The 16489-nt window shown below is 39.1% G+C and overlaps 1 protein-coding gene across 11 annotated transcripts in view; it reads right to left on the reverse strand.

The window, feature by feature from the left end:
* Positions 1-16489, reverse strand: part of TRIM2 (tripartite motif containing 2) — a 110735-nt gene that overhangs the window by 52585 nt on the left and 41661 nt on the right. For 2 of the 11 annotated variants that reach the window (XM_057376157.1, XM_057376101.1), the window contains exon 1: positions 6418-6970. The exons of 7 other annotated variants lie outside the window; for them this stretch is intronic. The gene's annotated coding sequence lies outside the window, so the exon portion shown is untranslated. Of the gene's footprint in view, positions 1-5732; positions 5854-6417; positions 6971-10285; positions 10352-16489 lie in introns of those variants that run through there. 2 more of the 11 variants (XM_057376137.1, XM_057376149.1) reach the window with 2 other exon arrangements.

Below are 16489 nucleotides of genomic sequence, written 5' to 3' on the forward strand. Positions count from 1 at the left end.
TGAGACTCAGGACAAAAAGTTATCTCAGGACAAAAAGTTATCACCGCATGTTTGATAAATATAATGAAATCTCCGTGGTGCAAAACTTAATTTTATCTCTTTCTTATGTTTTCTGAGCTGAGATGCACAAAGATAAATTGGTCCCAAAACTACACAGAGCAGACTAAAAATTAGGCAGTGAGAGAAGAACCAATTCTTTGCAGAGGGTCCAGTAAGACTTAAAAGCACTTTGGAAAGACCACATATCCACATTAACCCCTATCACAGTTTTGTGTCAGAGTAACACTCAGGACAAAAAAAAATCTTAGATGCTATGAAAGTAATCTGTGGCTCTACTTGACTTTTTGGCCCTAGATTTCCTAACTTCAGTACAGTGCAATTGTTTGAGCTCTAGCCATAAAATTAAATCTGCTTTCAAGATAAAAAAAAATATGAAAACAAAACAAACCAACACCTGCAGAAGCTTATCTGGTGGGACTTAATCCCTGAAGGTTTACATTAACACTTCCACAAATAGAGGGATTACAGGAGAGAAAGTTGTAGAAGGGGATTTTATGAATACTGTTTCCTCACTGGAAAAAGAAAAGAAAAACCAAAACCAAACCAAAAGCTGTGCGAAAGCAGAGAAACCATGGCAGCTTTTCCTCTTCAAGAGTTYATGTATGCTGTAAATGGCATGCTCCTGCATTTTCATTCCTGGGAGACATTTCAGAGCAATTTGTAAATAGTGGGATTTACAGCATTTGCAACTAACAGCTGTTCTCAAAACAACCAGGGTGGCCCTGAATACATCATTGAACCCTCTGGCACCTGCTCTTTTTGAAGTACCATTTCTCACAGAGTGCAAGTTCTGTAATATTACAGATCATGGGCCAAATATGGCTGGGGCTCAATATGGGACACATACAGTCTCTCCAAGGACCACTACAGAGATCAATACGTTCAGAGGCACACAACCCTCATAACTTGGGATCTTTCCCAAGTTCACCACAATCCTCTGAGTACAAGTTTTTGTTGCTCTTGTTGCTGTTCTTTAAGTAATTGTTTCAAGAGCATCTGCTCAAGGCTCCATCACCAGTTTGGAGATGAGCTGTGCATTTTGCACAGGAGTATTTTACATTTGCACAGGAGCATTCGGTACTTTCATGTTTTCATACTAGCAAGAGTTATGTATTTCAGAATAATTGCTCTTTCCTTGCTAAATCAACTCCTGAGCACTTCACAAAACACACTGGTAGATATTGCGCATTTTCAAGCTCACAAACAACGAAGTTCTGCTGAATTTTGATGTAGAAGGAAGCAGGCACAGTATAAATCTTTGCAGAGACTGAAACTTTCTTTACACCTTAAGTCCAGGCATGACAAATTTCCAAATTACAAGTATACTGAAGGAGTATCTTCAAACACAGCATTCAAAACCCATTAGGAAAAAAANAAAAAAAAAAAAAAAAAAAAAAAAAAAAAAAAAAAAAAAAGGGGAAAGAAAAAAAGGAAAAATGAACAAAGGGAATTGTCACTCTCTGTTTCCAGGACTACAAGAAAATAAATCAAGAACAGAAGCTCATGGCAGCACAGAACAAATAGCTTCCCATGACAAAAGAACAGAAAGTCACCCATAAATAAACTGATCATACACATGTTTAGGCAGACTAATAACACTAAAACAAATAAATCCATACTGGATTAGGAGCAAGCAAATTGCTGAACATTCATCTCAAGCATTTAAAACCTGATCAAAGGTAATTGCATCTACTCCAATCTTTATGTCTTTTTTACAAAGAGCATCCACCTTGACACAAGGACTGAAAATCACCATCCACCTAATTAACCACTCCTAAAATGCATCCAAAACTGATAATATTTTGATAGTTTTACAGTGAGACAGAATTAATACTTTGACATATGAGCAAAAGTGCTGACCATAAAAAGCAGAGTTGTTTGGAGTTCTTCCAGGGGAACATTTAGCGTGTATGTGATTACAGTAAATTTCTAAGTCATTTGTCTGCTCCTAGTGGCAGGGCATATTCCTAAAGTTATTACTGCTTAGATTTAATATTTAACAGTAAACCATCACAGCCATTTCAGCATGAGTTTCTTTTGATGCTTGTGTTAGCAGGGTCACCATGTAATGTAAGAAGTGCCAGAATACACGCTGCTAACATTTTTCACATGTCTATGATTAGTCTCTTCTTAATTTAGCTGTGCCTCTTTTAACCTTACTGCAACTAGGMAATGGCCAGATGTATAGAGCCAGTCAACATCTACCTGCTCCATCTACCTGTTCAGCACCTCAAGAACTATATTCTATTTGCATTTCCAATTTCAGTTCCTCCTTTTGAATGGGATTTGCCTTTGAGTTATCGCCCTACAGTCCAGCTAGCAAGTAAGAAGGCTGCCTGGCTGTCAGCAGACTCCTCAGCTGACTAGATCCTTGGCTGTCCTCACACACTACATTAGTGACATGTTACATCATTTATTTCACTGGATGGTATTCTAGCTACTAACTGTTATCCCTGATCAAACTAAATTTCTGACTTTCAGCTAAAATCACCTTTCAAAATAAGCAATACCCAACCCAAATTCAACCAGCCACCCCAGTTATTAGAAGGAGTAACATGCAATGCTAAGACACATCCACAGATTATGGACAGAAAATGTTTAGAGTCTGTGGTAGAAAACAAAGGAAAATGCCTTTAATGTTTCAATTTATACAGTAAATATTGATCTATCTAAACCACATAAATAAAACATGGTCTTTATAGAAATAAAACCATTCGGAAAGTTTGACATGAAATGCCATTTTTATTTCTCMAAAGGTTCAGCCTGAGTTTTCTTCAGTGGAAGGTGATCTTTATTCCAGTGGATCAAAAATAAAGAGGAAGAAAAAGAGATCCTGGGCACAAACCAGGAAWTCTTCCAAATTTCATTTGTTAAGTGTTTGCAACCAAGCAGCTCTTTCCTTGACAAACACGTTAACACAACCTTATAGCACACCAAGGAACTGCCTCCAATCCATTCATGTCACATAAAAAATAGAAGAGCAAGGCCAATTCTTACAGAAGGACTGTGTCTTGAGAGGCAACTTATGAAAAATAGAGATATAGAGAGGTGAAGCCTGTTTATGTGACTGGTCAACCCTGTTCTTTTCCCCTCAGTATTTTAGAAGCTTTTAAATAATCATTATTTCCTTTCCAATATCGATTTTGTTCAACTAATATTGATTTTTTTTTCAATCTACTTTTTGTAGCAGCTCATGCCATGTGTTTCATATGGTTAACTCTCCCCACATTTTTTTTTTAACCAGGAAACATTAGCAGAAAACATAACCACAGCCTGCAGTCTAGGAAATAGCACATAAGCATTGATATATATGATAATTATAATTTTGGTTGAAGATGTCAGCCAAATGGAGCATTTGTAACAGTGGATTTCAATCTAACAGTCACTGGATTTCTTTAATAACTGAAAAAGGCAATTTCATATATGTTACCTTGCAAAATATGGATTAACAAAATTCCACAAGAAAAGTTTTAGGGCTTTGGAATGAGTGTCTCTTTATAATATGGAATATAGAATTGTTCTTACAACAACTAATTAAATCTAAAGAGTTATTCCCCTATATAATGCAACTGTATTAAGGAACATTTTTTACAAACTGAAGTTATCATTTGGATTCATACATGCTTGCTGCTGTGCATAAAAAATAGTTCAAACCAGCTACACTTGTATTCTCAGACACATCTAATTTCAATGAGACAATATGCTTGCCAGCAGATCAAATCAAATGCTTTTACATTTGGCTCAAGTACTTATCCTAACCTTCTGTACATTGTGCCTTTGGTTTTATAAAAATAGTTCATGTGTCTAGACACAGTATTACATGTTTCTGCAAAACTGTGTATGTTGAATACTTTATGCAGATGATTAAATTTCAGCTTTAGTACAGTAATGCACAACACTTTGTTCTCTGCATTAGAACACCCAGTACCTTTTCAGTTAATTTAATTCCTCAGTTTCCCTCAAAGGAATCAGGAGCATCGCTGTGTTTACATACGCTGTCTAAACTTTAGTTTTGTTATGAATTAATGAAATTCCATTATCAGGCAGAGACAGGCCCAGCATGTTTTCCTGATGGCTTCAAGCACCAATTATCTGGGATTTTCCAGTAAACAACCTGACCTAAAAGCTAAAATGGCAATTGTCAGAGAGAGAATACTATCATGGGCTGGGGAAATCCCCCAGCAGAATTGTCATCTCTCTCCAGCTAAGGTCTAATGTTCCAAACTCTGTGCATGCTGATGGACATAACAGAATTCAGACAGCACTTGCATGTGCCACCAGACCGCGGAMACTGCTTATCTCAAATCCAGCCTCAAACCCAAGATTTCATGAAAAAATCAATTCCATGAAAGAGATTAACTTTTAAGACACACACGCACCTACTACTCCCCAAAGCCATAAATGTATATCCTTCTAATTTTTGTTCTTTGTCTGGAAGGATACATTCACTGCACCTTTACAAATTACATAAAGAAATCAAAGCATTTTTCTCACTTGACTGAAATAATTGTTTTCATGATTTTACTTCTTCCCAGAAACCCCATAATCAAATCTAGAATTGGTTCTATCATAAAACCCACTTAGTGTCTCCTTCTGGCCCTCAAGCATCATGTTAATGATGTTCCTTGAAGCACAGTTCTGTTTAGCCTTCTCCCTGTAGAAAGACATAATGTATTAAAGGCCTATCAAAGCCATTTCTCATGAAAAAGGATGAATCTCAAGGACTCAAATGCACCCTCCATGAAGAAAACCCAAACCTGCTCTTTATAACCAAACTGTGGGCACTGCAGGTCCAGATCAGACCAGGGAGTTTCTTTATCACTCCAGTTTGTCAAATGCATTGCTGAGAAGTTTGAGGAAACCTTTGGTTTAGGGTAAGCAGTTTTGGATGAGAGCCCAAAGCACGGAAGTCTTATTTCATTTTGTCAGCAGCTAACAGACTGATTCCTCCTCCAAACTCTCTGGAAACTTAATAACCTTTTTCTGCTGGCTTTGTCAGTGATTCAGTCCCTAGACCAGGTACAGTAGCTTTCTATATACAGGCTTCTTTCTATAACCACTCCAGCCTTTAGATATCATCCAGAAAACTATGGGATTAGCTTGAAAATAAAAAAGTTTATACAGATTTTAACAAAACAAGCCTTTTAATATGCTTTTCAAGCCCTACAGTTTACATGCTCAAGTTATTTAAATATTCACATTGTCTAAAAGCTTTCATTAGTACGGCTAGTCAATTTAATTTCATTTTCACATAAGCAGCAATATGGAATTTTAAGGAAAAAGACTTCTGATTATTAGATCATAATAGCTGGCCACAGACTATTATCTAGATAATAAATCCACTGCCCTCAAAAACAAAAAATCCAACCCTGGGACAAAAAGCAACTTTTCTTAACCCACATCCTTAGCTAATAAATATTTATTTAGTTTTTGTACTTTCACAACCATTTTCTCATTTGTCCCCATGTAAATGACCGTCTATGTCATTGTTTTGGTCTGATGAATGTTTGAGTTCAGGGTGATTTTGTCTGTTTCTTGTTTTATTCTTGGTATATTACCTGGTAAATTATCTATAATTATAACCCCTTGTTTTTACCTAAACTTAACAATCTGCAATCTATCGAGACTGATGAAAATAGTAAAATGAACTAGAAGGAGAGTAATCAACTTACCTCAATAACCTATGGAGAGCTATGCAGCAGGTAACGGCTCGAGTTACTACTCACTAAAGCACAACAGAATATGGCAGCATTACTGCCAACTTCCAACTTCAAAAAAATGAACAACTGTGAAAAGTAAACTGTCTCTCCTAATTAGACCTTGGCATTGTCCTCTCAGATTTACAGAGTCATTATTTTGCTTTAAATAAACATCACTCTTTCTTTCCTAGGCAAACTCCTTGGCTCTGTTTCAATTATTTCTTTAAAATATTAAAGAGCAGGAAACATTTGTTTTCCCTTGTCACATCCTGTCCTCTTTACATAGCATCACACAGTCCCCTTTGAAACGCCTGCTCTTACAGCAAGCCTGACATGCACAGTTCAATCAAAACATTTGCTATTGTCTTTTGCCAGCTACAAACAAATTTCTGCACAAACACTGAAAAGGTTTAAAGGTTTCGACAGCCATCTAAAGCCGAGCTAACACGACTGTCAAAGAAAGGTGATGTCAAACTGCTCGGCTTCCCCGCTACCACCCTGACTTAAAGAAGAAAAAGAAAGACAAAGCAATTCAGTCATTCACACAGCAGAGCTCCTGGCAAGAGTTCACTCGCTGTAAAACCACTGCTCTCACAAAACACTCGAAAGCAGAAAAAGCACACGAAGAGTTAGAGATGAGTGTGAAAGGGTAACTTACATTATTTAGAAAGATAGTGGAAAAGGACTGCTGCAGTTTCTTCGTTATTTTACACTGCTGTTGGCAGAGCAGACAACCAAAAAAGTTCACCTAAATAAATCCCTCCTTTTAATTCTCTCTCTCCCAGTTAATTTACTCTGGAGTCTCTTAGCCTGAAGAGATCCGACAGTCAAAAGTTTATCCCCTTGTATTTCCGAATGATATGGCCGACTTTCCTTGGACACATACCAATGATGCAGTAAAAATAGACAAAAGAGGGGGRAGGGAAGAAGCAATCTAGCTTGAGCCTGAATCTTCTTAACTCAGTGTTTTCTGTAAAAGCTGCTCTTATGTTAGAAGATCCCATTCCTACCCTAAGTTGCAGAGCACTGAGTCATCCATCTGGTTTTCATAAACTGWAAATTATAGGCAAACCAGGGAACATACACAGTCCAGTTCCAGCAGAACTCCCCAAGCATCAGCCCTACAAGTAACCTGAGGTACAAAGGCTTTGAAAATAAACAGCTGGCCCCATGGCGGCACGCTCTCCCGTCTGCAGATGCCTGACTGCTCCCCCAGGCAGCGKCCGGCAGCCCAGAGCACCACCCACCACTCCAGAAAGTGGCAGCCGGGTCCCCGCACTCCCCGCTGTGGAAACAAAGCGACCTTGCAGCTCTCCCTCGCTCCCAGCACAAACAGCCTCTCTGGAAAGGGGCAGGAAAACCCAGTGCATTACATGAAAGAGTTCAACAGTTTAGCAAGTCATTTAGAACAACCTTGTTTTTATAAACAGGGAAGTGAATACTGAGCCCTTTACATCCTCTAAAAGYTTCCAGGTGGGAAGTAAATCTAATGTGTTGGTAAGTTTTGTTTCATTTTGTTTTGTTTTGTTTCGGTGGGGCTTTTTTCTCTGCTAAGGCAACTTTCTGAGCCAGTGGACAGTTGCTTAATAGGGAGCTTCTGGGGCGATACAAGCCAATAATTACAAAAATAAACAATTTACCAAAGTATCAAAAGCAAAGTTTCGATATGCACCCCATTAAAGTCCATGACTCAAAGCCCCCAAGTCACTTTCAGCCCCTCTTTTCATCTATTTAAAGGCCTTTGATTAAATTCAAGTACCAAAGGCTTAAGGAGTCACCTATATTTTTGGATACTTCATGGTTTTTGTGTCAGTACTGAAAAATATTAATTTCCCAATAAAAAAAAAATCAAGAAAACAATTTTATGGTGGATAAAAAGAGTTTTGCCTTGCTTACAATTAAAGTTGTTGTTATCTGTGTGTTATTTAAAATAACAGGTTTTATTTAGTCGTTAGTTTTAGCRGAGGACTTTTTCAAGCTTTTCTACYGGGAAYAATCTTACTCTTTGAACAGTGAGACTCTCTAAACAAGGCAGCTTTCACTAAAGCATCGGTGAATCATTACAGTGAGTCATTAACAAAATAAAAACACCATTGTAAACACTCTGCCTAAAACTCCTGAGCCTTGTCATTTGCTCAGTTTTTCATCTTTACACAACCGGAGTTGTGCTGATTGTCTCCTCATCTTGTACCTGGATCCAGGACTGACATGACTGTTAAAGCCAAAAGCAGTTGAATGATTTAAAAAACCCAACAACAAACAAGCAAACAACAACAACAAACMACACCAAACCCAAAAAACAAGGCTGTCTAATCAGTAGAAGCAATGGAGGAAATTATGGAAAAWTTTGTGTGTTTATTTTTGCCTCTGCTGTCACAATTCCTTCCAGGAGTTGTRTAACCCATTGAGTAATTTCAGTCAYGTCAGGTAGWGATCCCAAAGGTATTATATTCCTACAGTTTTTGTGAAAAAAGGCAGTTGTCCCGATGAGTGAAATACAATCCAGTGATCCAATGTAAAAGGCTACACGTGAGCTCAGCTGTATTATTAGACATCAGATCACTCCACACAAACAAGAGGCCTATGAGAACAGATTTCTTATACCCTATGGTCAGCTGCTACCAGAGTTGAACAGCTTTGCCTACATTGTAGCATTTCTCCTCTCTTGTATTTTGTACTCTTGTCAATACAGGAAGCAGCAAAACACAAGAAATGCAAGATGTCAGCTGATGCAAATAATATTGTAAACAAGTGGGGTGAACTAACTGCCTCATGTTTTTACAATTATTTTCAGGGACTGAATGACCTGATCCTCGCAGAGCAGACTTAAAGGTCTGCAGGAACAGAAATTATTTCGTGGGCCACAGCTGAGTAGCCTTGGTTTTCTGGGCATGTAGGTCTCTCCTCACTGTACTATCACTGTACAAGGAGAAGCTGAATTCTTTGGAATAAGAATGCTTTTTTTTTGGTGAGACATGGTAATAAAGAGGAGGGTAAGTGGAAATAAYCACTTTCAGTTTGTGATGCTTGTGCTGACTGAATGTTCTTTCCCCCCAAAGGAGCAAATGCATAAATTCACACTGATCTCTCAGGTGCTCTTCAATATATCTGTTCTCTCAAAAAATAGTCCATTTACAACCAAGATGGCTTTTACAAATAACAATTCCATAAGAAAACCTCAAGAAAATTCAAGATTCAAAAATGACCCTTCATTTTCCAGGCTTTGGGTGTCATTCTTATTTACTAACTTTTTCTCCTTTTTTTTGTATTTTTAATTTCCTCTTTTATCTCATCCCTATGAGGTACCAGCATTCTACTGTCCATACATAGCTCCTGCCTCCAGCCAGGCCAGCTTGTGTGTCCCCTCACTGTTCCCTGGATCTAAGGCATCATTTGATGCTCACATTCTCACACTGTGTCCATGAACTTTAGGGTAGTCAAGCACCATATTCCTATTGAGCACAGGGATCTTAGCTTTCTGGAGAAATGGAGATGGAAGATATTAATCACTTTCATGGTGAGAAAATTTACTGTAGAAAGCTTCATTAAGGAAAAACTACAACAAAGAACAGATCAGATAGGAAAAAAATACGTGCTAGGAGCAGTTTGTCTTCTCATAAAAATGGGAGCTTCCATTCAGAATATTTTCAAATGCCAGCTACGAAACACCCTGTTRTTTTCCATATTGATTTTTCACCAAGGTAACTATGTTAGCAATTTTAGTAGGACAAGAGTGGAATAAGATGCAGCTTAGATACTGATTATGCTGATTATGCAGCTTTGTATATAGATGCTTGAATGGTTTTTTCAAACACTTTTGCATGTTCATCAAAGCAAGGAAATGTGTCCCTTTTCAGTCAGTGACAGGTTGTGCTGCACAGTAGGTGGCAGAATATGTATCTTTTTTGGTCTGAACTCTACTCCCATCTAGTCTAGTGTGATTGTATTGGAAGCACTGCGTTGCAAAGGTATAGACAAAAGCAACCTGGTTCTCAACCTGGGTTTTGCAGCTTAATTACTGGGAAAGTGACAAGTGAAAGGTTTGGGTTTGGTGGAGGATACACCTTCCATTTAATTTGAATCTGTGAAATTACCTGAATGATAGAAATTCAAATTAACAAGCCTGGGTTTCACCATAGCTATGTGTTCACATTTGGTTTTAASATGAGACCACTTGTTGTAGGACTTTAAATAAGTTTTTGCAGATTTCTAGTCCRTCACAACCCAGGTTCTAGGTGAGTCTTCTGATGCAAACAAGCTGGCAGACTTTGTACAGACTGAAAAAACCACAAGTATTATAAACTGAGACAAAACTACCCCTGGAGGAATTCAAGGTGAAGCTTCAGTTCATTGATGAAATAAAATAACGTAGATTTTGGCACTGACAATAATTCATTTTTTAAAGACAAATTAGCTGTGACTTTATAAATCATTTTATCTCCAGCATTTTGAAGCCAGCACATGGAACAGTTGTCGGTCTGGGTTCAGATGCTAAGCTTGTAATCAGTAGGTCTGGCCTCACTTACCACGTATTTTATCATAGTACTTCAGCTTGATGCCCAGGGACTTGAGTTTGGCAAAAGCTTGTCCGCCTGCAGAAAGGCACATAATTGTCAGCTGATCTTCCAAAGAGCTATCATGTGATAATCCTATGCTGCTTCCTCCAACTCTTAAATGAGAATGGGGCTGTTTCAGTGCTTTTGGCATTTTTTTTTCAAAACACATGTATTTTGCTTTATAATGTATCACGTGTCTTCCACAAAAAAAAAAAAAAAAAAAAAAAAAAAAAAGGCAGCTCAGACATAAACACAATGCATTATAACCTTGTTATCATCGTTGGAGAAGCCACATGGTTCCTCCTGTTTTCACTACTGCCTGCAGTAGCCCCTGGCTGTCCCCAGAAAAAAAGGGAGAATAAGCATAACTAAGCCACTTTTCCCATCAAGTCTCACTTACATCTGTGACTGCAGGGATCTGAGCTTGCCTGGGGCACATGARCTCATTCTGAGCACATTGGTGATGCAGACATATGCAGCCTTTTCCCTTCTAAGTGAGATGAAATGATGATTCTTTTTTCCAACCCTGAAGTCCACAGACCAGGAGCTAATGGCTGGATACTTCATATTCTTTAAGCAACAAGTCAGCAAACACTATACAATGCATATGCCCTAGCGGTTTTCATCAGGGAAGGTCAAATGTTAGAAGAATATAATTTCAAAAGACAGACTGTTTTCAAAGGCCCCTGTTCCCCTCTGTGTTCACGCTCACACTTCTTACCTTGCACTGAAGCATTTGTTGAACTCCCTGTGAACAGATACAGTTCACTGCCTGACAGAAAACTGCCCTGTGAAAAAAATGCATCCATTTTCTGCAACCTGAGAGAGGTGAATTAGCTCATAGAGGTCCACTGAGTGCTGCAGATATTATGGACTGGAGCAGGGAAAGAAACTGCAGTGAAATTCTAAAGCTTCATATAAAAAYATACTGTGAAACAGTAGGTAAGTCCCACAGTCCTCCTGACTAAAATCTACTTCAAGGTCTTAAGTCACACTTTCGTGGCAACCACATCCCTTAAATGTGGGCATACAATCAGTTTGTGCCAGGCTCACACTTCTGCTCTGTACTGCTCTGATTYATAGTTTGCCACTCTGATAAACTAACCACCAGCTCTGGCTTCTGTAAAATTGTACTGTCCCGGTATTACCATTTTTCACAAACTTTCATTCATGTAAGCTTCCTTTCAAAAGCAAGTAACCAGGAAACACTGATGTAAGACATTTTCATATGTCTGCATTCATGGAAAGTTTTGAACCAAAAGTAATGTGTCCAAATCCCTCTTTTTGTTTGAAAACATCATTCATCCAAGAATCAGAAATGTTACCATGTGACTGGTAACACAAAAAAATTAGCACATGAAGAATCACAGCAGTTTTCAAAAGCAGCTCTGGGTGTGAAGTTGGTTCACAAGATATTTGTTGGATACTGGACACTTTGTTTGCCAAGAAAAATAGAAAGGGCTACATTATCNAAAAAAAAAAAAAAAAAAAAAAAAAAAAAAAAAAAAAAAAAAAAAAAAAAAAAAAAAAAAAAAAAAAAAAAAAAGATACAGCTATAGAGATATAGAGATACATTGATATATAGATATGTACGATGCATATAGTATTTCCCTGACCTTGCCTTGAGTTACCCCCTTTTACAGAACACAAAAAACTAGTAGGGGCCTGGTTTACCCTGGACCTGTCCTACTTTTCTGCCTTCAAGTACAATAAAGAGGAAAAAGAAAGTATGTTGAGACCTTTGCACTGAAGAACCTGAGACTCCAGAGGAGAACAAAGAACCCCCTGTCTCTCAGACTGCAAACACTGGGCTGTAGTGAGGAAGACAGAGCGCAAAAGGAGAATACAGCAAAGAGCGCTGGGGAAGCTCTTAAGTACTGGGAGAGGCAGGGAGAACAAGCATCTTAAATGGTATGGAACACAGAGGTTCAGGAGGATGGGACATGGGAGGCCTGGGGAAAAAAAGTGGCTCTAGGATAGGAAAAGAGTTGTGGCAGAAATATGAAGAGGCTGTGAACTCTGTGAGTGAGGCAGGATGCATGGATGGCAGGGAGAAGCTACATGCCCTCCCTAAACATGCATGAGCTGGAGACTTGAACTAAGGATGAGGGACCTCAGGCAAAAGACACCACAATCCAGAGGCTGACAGGCTTGAAGCTGTGCAGAGCTTTGGGGTAGGTAGGTAACTAGACTAGGTTAGACTTTCTCTACTGAAAATATCCTTATCTGCATACCTGCATGCATATAAAAGATGCTGCCCCTGTTCCATCCACGTGAACATCTCTTCCCACTCTTGTATCTRTCTTTTGCAGCCAGAGCCACATTAGACCTGGCTCACATTTTCCCATCTGTGTATTGAAATTTGACAGCAAAACATTTTCCATAGCCAGTATGATCCAAGGAAATATTTTAATGTAGCTCTGGATCCCAAAGTGGATATGAGTGTTAAGCTTAGATTTCAAAGTGATAGAGAAGAGTGGTTATCAGGAGAAAATGACAGGGAAAACAGAGAGAAGAAGGCATTTCTTTAGACAGATGGTCTCATGAAGGCAATGTCTGAAAACTGTAAAATGCTGAAAGTTCAGCCACTGCAATGCTGCAGTTGATACTAACCACATCAAATACCTGTCAACTTGCTCTTACCCATTTGAAAACTAATTGAAAAGAAGGCCAAAGGTATCATGCTAAAGTTAAGCATCCCAGTCAGAAGCAGAAATTAAACCACACATACGAGAAAATATTGTACTACTCACAGTCCCATTTCAGTCCTTAAATAACCAGCCTCCCCATTGCCTTTAGCAAGAGTTTTGCCTGAGTAAGATGTGCAGAACTCTATGCCAGGATATTACTATAAAAAACATTAACTTTTGACAGTAYATTAGGAGATTACATTAGGGAGCATTAGGTAAAGTGTCAACTGAAGATGCTGCATAAGAAGAAAGATGTCAAGAAAGAAACAAGCTGCAGTATGATTTCATTTCGTGAGAGAAACTGCAGTGCACTCCTTGAATTTTAACGGATACAATGCTTCTCAGTTTCACATGCTGTGAGTCAGAAGTGATAAGAGGAAAAGGCTGATGACAGCTATGATAATTTTTTTAGACAGCAGCAATGAAGAACACAGCAAGCTACCCTCTTAATTAGGGACATTTTATGCTACAAYCTAAAATTGCTGTTTTCTTAGACCTTTAGCAACTACACAGGCAAAAAGAAGGAAACTGAAATATTGAAAAGTTTCTTCATGGATACAGTGGCATCTATAATATTTCCTACCTACTTGAGCGCACACTGGGATACAATTTGCTTTCTGGGCCTCAGAGAGGTGAGCTAGAGAGAGGAATGAGCCATCTGGAGGCCGCAATTAATATTATACCAGTCCTGTATGTACCCTAAAAGAAGGTAGTTTGCAAGACTGCCTTTTACACATTATCAAAGCAAAGCAGCAATGCAGAGAGCCTGTTCTGTAAGCCAGTAATTCCAGTTAAAAGGAAGTTGAGGACTAGCCAGTAGAGTCCATGGAAATATCTTCCCAGCTAAGAGCAGAGCAAGTGCTGTGATTCCACCAAAGGTTGCTTCTTTCAGCATTGCTGGCTAGCACAGAGGCCAAATATGTCAGACAGGAGGGAGAGGTTCAAATGAACCAGTGGAACCYGGTAGACACTGATGATTTAAAGGCAGCACAGACCTGAAGACAACTTAGCCATGGCCATTCACTCCCTGCCAYAGGCGAGGAAGGTAGGAAGTAATCCCTTTTCTCTGTGTCTTGACCCAAGTTTTCCATTGTATTTCAGGTCACCCTACAGAATGAGACCTGTAGCAAATACCTGGTTGAGAGACTTCCTCTGTTCTCCTGGGATGAATTTTGCACATACAACCTGTCTAGCAATCCTTTTCTTTCCTAAGAGCAGTTGCCTTCTCCAGGTAACACCACCAAAATAAAACACACACATGMGATGAAGACCGTCTGTTCTTAATGTATGAGTGAGATCTGGGTACTACAGCCCTGCTGTTTATTTTAAAACAGAAGGCTGCACACTTAGCATGTTTCATTTTTTAAGAACCAACCCGTATGTTCTACTTTAGAGGCAGCAACATCCCTTACCTAGCAYCTAGAACCTAGGAAAAGAGACCTGGGGGAAAAAAAAACAACAAAAAAAAAAGCCACAATGAAAGATTTTAAAAGCTTTAATAGTCATGGGGGAAAACTAAGGATATCAGTCAGATGGTTCAGATTTAAGAGAGAGGACAACCTGCCCAAGAAGACTGAGGAGGCAAATCTCAGCCTTTATCCCTATGGAGACCTGACTTCTGATAGTGAGAGATTTTACAAGGAAATCTGTCCAAACATGACAGAAGCCTGCCATTTGTTCTTTCAGASCCTCTGATTTTTTCCTGTTACCTGACAGTTCAGTTTCCTGGTCAGACTCAAACAGCTGATAGGAGGGGACACATGCAGTATTTCATCACAGGCTCTCCCTTATCATCACAAATTGTGTATCAAGCATACAGGACAAATCAGCAGAGCACCTGCTACTAATAAACCCTGAGGCTAAAGGTATCCTTAAAGCTTCTGCTTTCACTAAAAATTAAAATACAGTGTCATGAATTACAGCTCCAATAACTCAAAATTCTTAGTAATCTAGAGAGCTATGATTTCCAAGATATTGATACATTTTGGRAGCTGGTCTGACATTCTCAAGGGCAGTGTAGGGGAAATATAGTGGATCTAATAATCTGGTAACCCTGAGCATATCTGGGAAATATTGGTAAGAGGTCAGGGTTTCAGACAGCCACAAACTAACATGTTTCATTAAGTTCTGAACAACTGAACAATAGGTATATTCCAAATGTGCCTGCAGACTAAATACTCAGCCCCAGGAAAGTGCTAGCAAGTGCACCTACAGAGGCAGAGGAAGAAAACKAATTGCAGTAAGCAGTTCTATTTTCAGCTTCCTTGCAGATTTTATTTCCCTCTTTTGTAGATTGAGCATGATATGCTTCTATGCTTCCCAGGCCATCTGAAAGCTTTGTTAATGAGTATTAGTAAATAATTTTGTTTTCACAAACTGCCTACCATCTCAGAATCAAAAAGTGCAATTATAGCTTATTCAGTTCAGAGCAGTTCTTTTATGAAGGATGTTGATTCAGCACCCTGTTTTAGCAAGCCCTGTTAATACATCTTCAAAATTATCTCTCTGGGAGGAAAAAAAAAAAATCAATTTTAATCTTCTGCCTGTTTACCCTGATGCAAATCAAACAGGCACAGTCTGCCCCTACAGAGCCAGCCATGTTGTGCTGAGCTCGTGATGCACAAGGGATTTCTTTCTTTAGTCAAGAGACAATGTGGTAAGCATATTGATTACTCCTAACTATGTAGTGCGAGGGCACAGCAACAGCTCCTAGGTGTGCAGTTGATCTCATGGCTTTCATTTAAGTATTGAGATCCTGCTTTCTTAATCTATAGACAAAAACCAATTTGATTTCCATCTTTACTAACCAAGGCTTAGTATCTATCTGCTGCTTAGCGCAACTGACTGAAACACTCTGGCTTGTATTCACAGCCTGGCACAGAAGCAGCTTATTGCTGTAATTAGCTTTAATTCATACACTACCACACATGCACTGGACTGCTGTAGAGGAGGCGCAGTCTCAGAGCCCAACAACCATCAACATCAAGACCCACCTAAAATGTACTAAATATAACAACTCTCCATAATTTGACCAGTTTTATTAGAAAGTTTCTGTCYAGCTGTTTCTTAGCCACTGCTTCCTAAACACAGTATCTCTTGACCAGCCCTCTGCAATCCATGACTGATTGAATGATGCTATCATTAAGATCCTGCAGATGAGTAGGATTGTTGAGTCAAGTTTCCAGACTGCATCAGGGCTGTCTGCAGAAGCTGTGTGCAGCCCCAAAACACAAGCAGCACAGCAGAGACAAAGGCACAACCCCCAGGGCATCCCCCTATTGGTACATCCACAGGGGGCAAGCTAAACAAGCTGAAAGAACCATGGCATCAGGCCTTGCTTTAGATTTGCTTTTAATTTTTTTTTTTGCATGAGTCATGGCTAATGAAGTCCTGATTGAAACTTACTTTCCCGTGATTTTAAACAGAGGAATAATGAACATTCTCATTTACAGTGAGAGGCACCTTCCCCCCCCCCCCCCCCCCC

This window comes from Malurus melanocephalus, unplaced genomic scaffold, assembly GCF_030028575.1.
Source record: "Malurus melanocephalus ecotype Western Australia unplaced genomic scaffold, MMel_1.1 scaffold_9, whole genome shotgun sequence".
Taxonomy (NCBI): Eukaryota; Metazoa; Chordata; class Aves; order Passeriformes; family Maluridae; genus Malurus; species Malurus melanocephalus.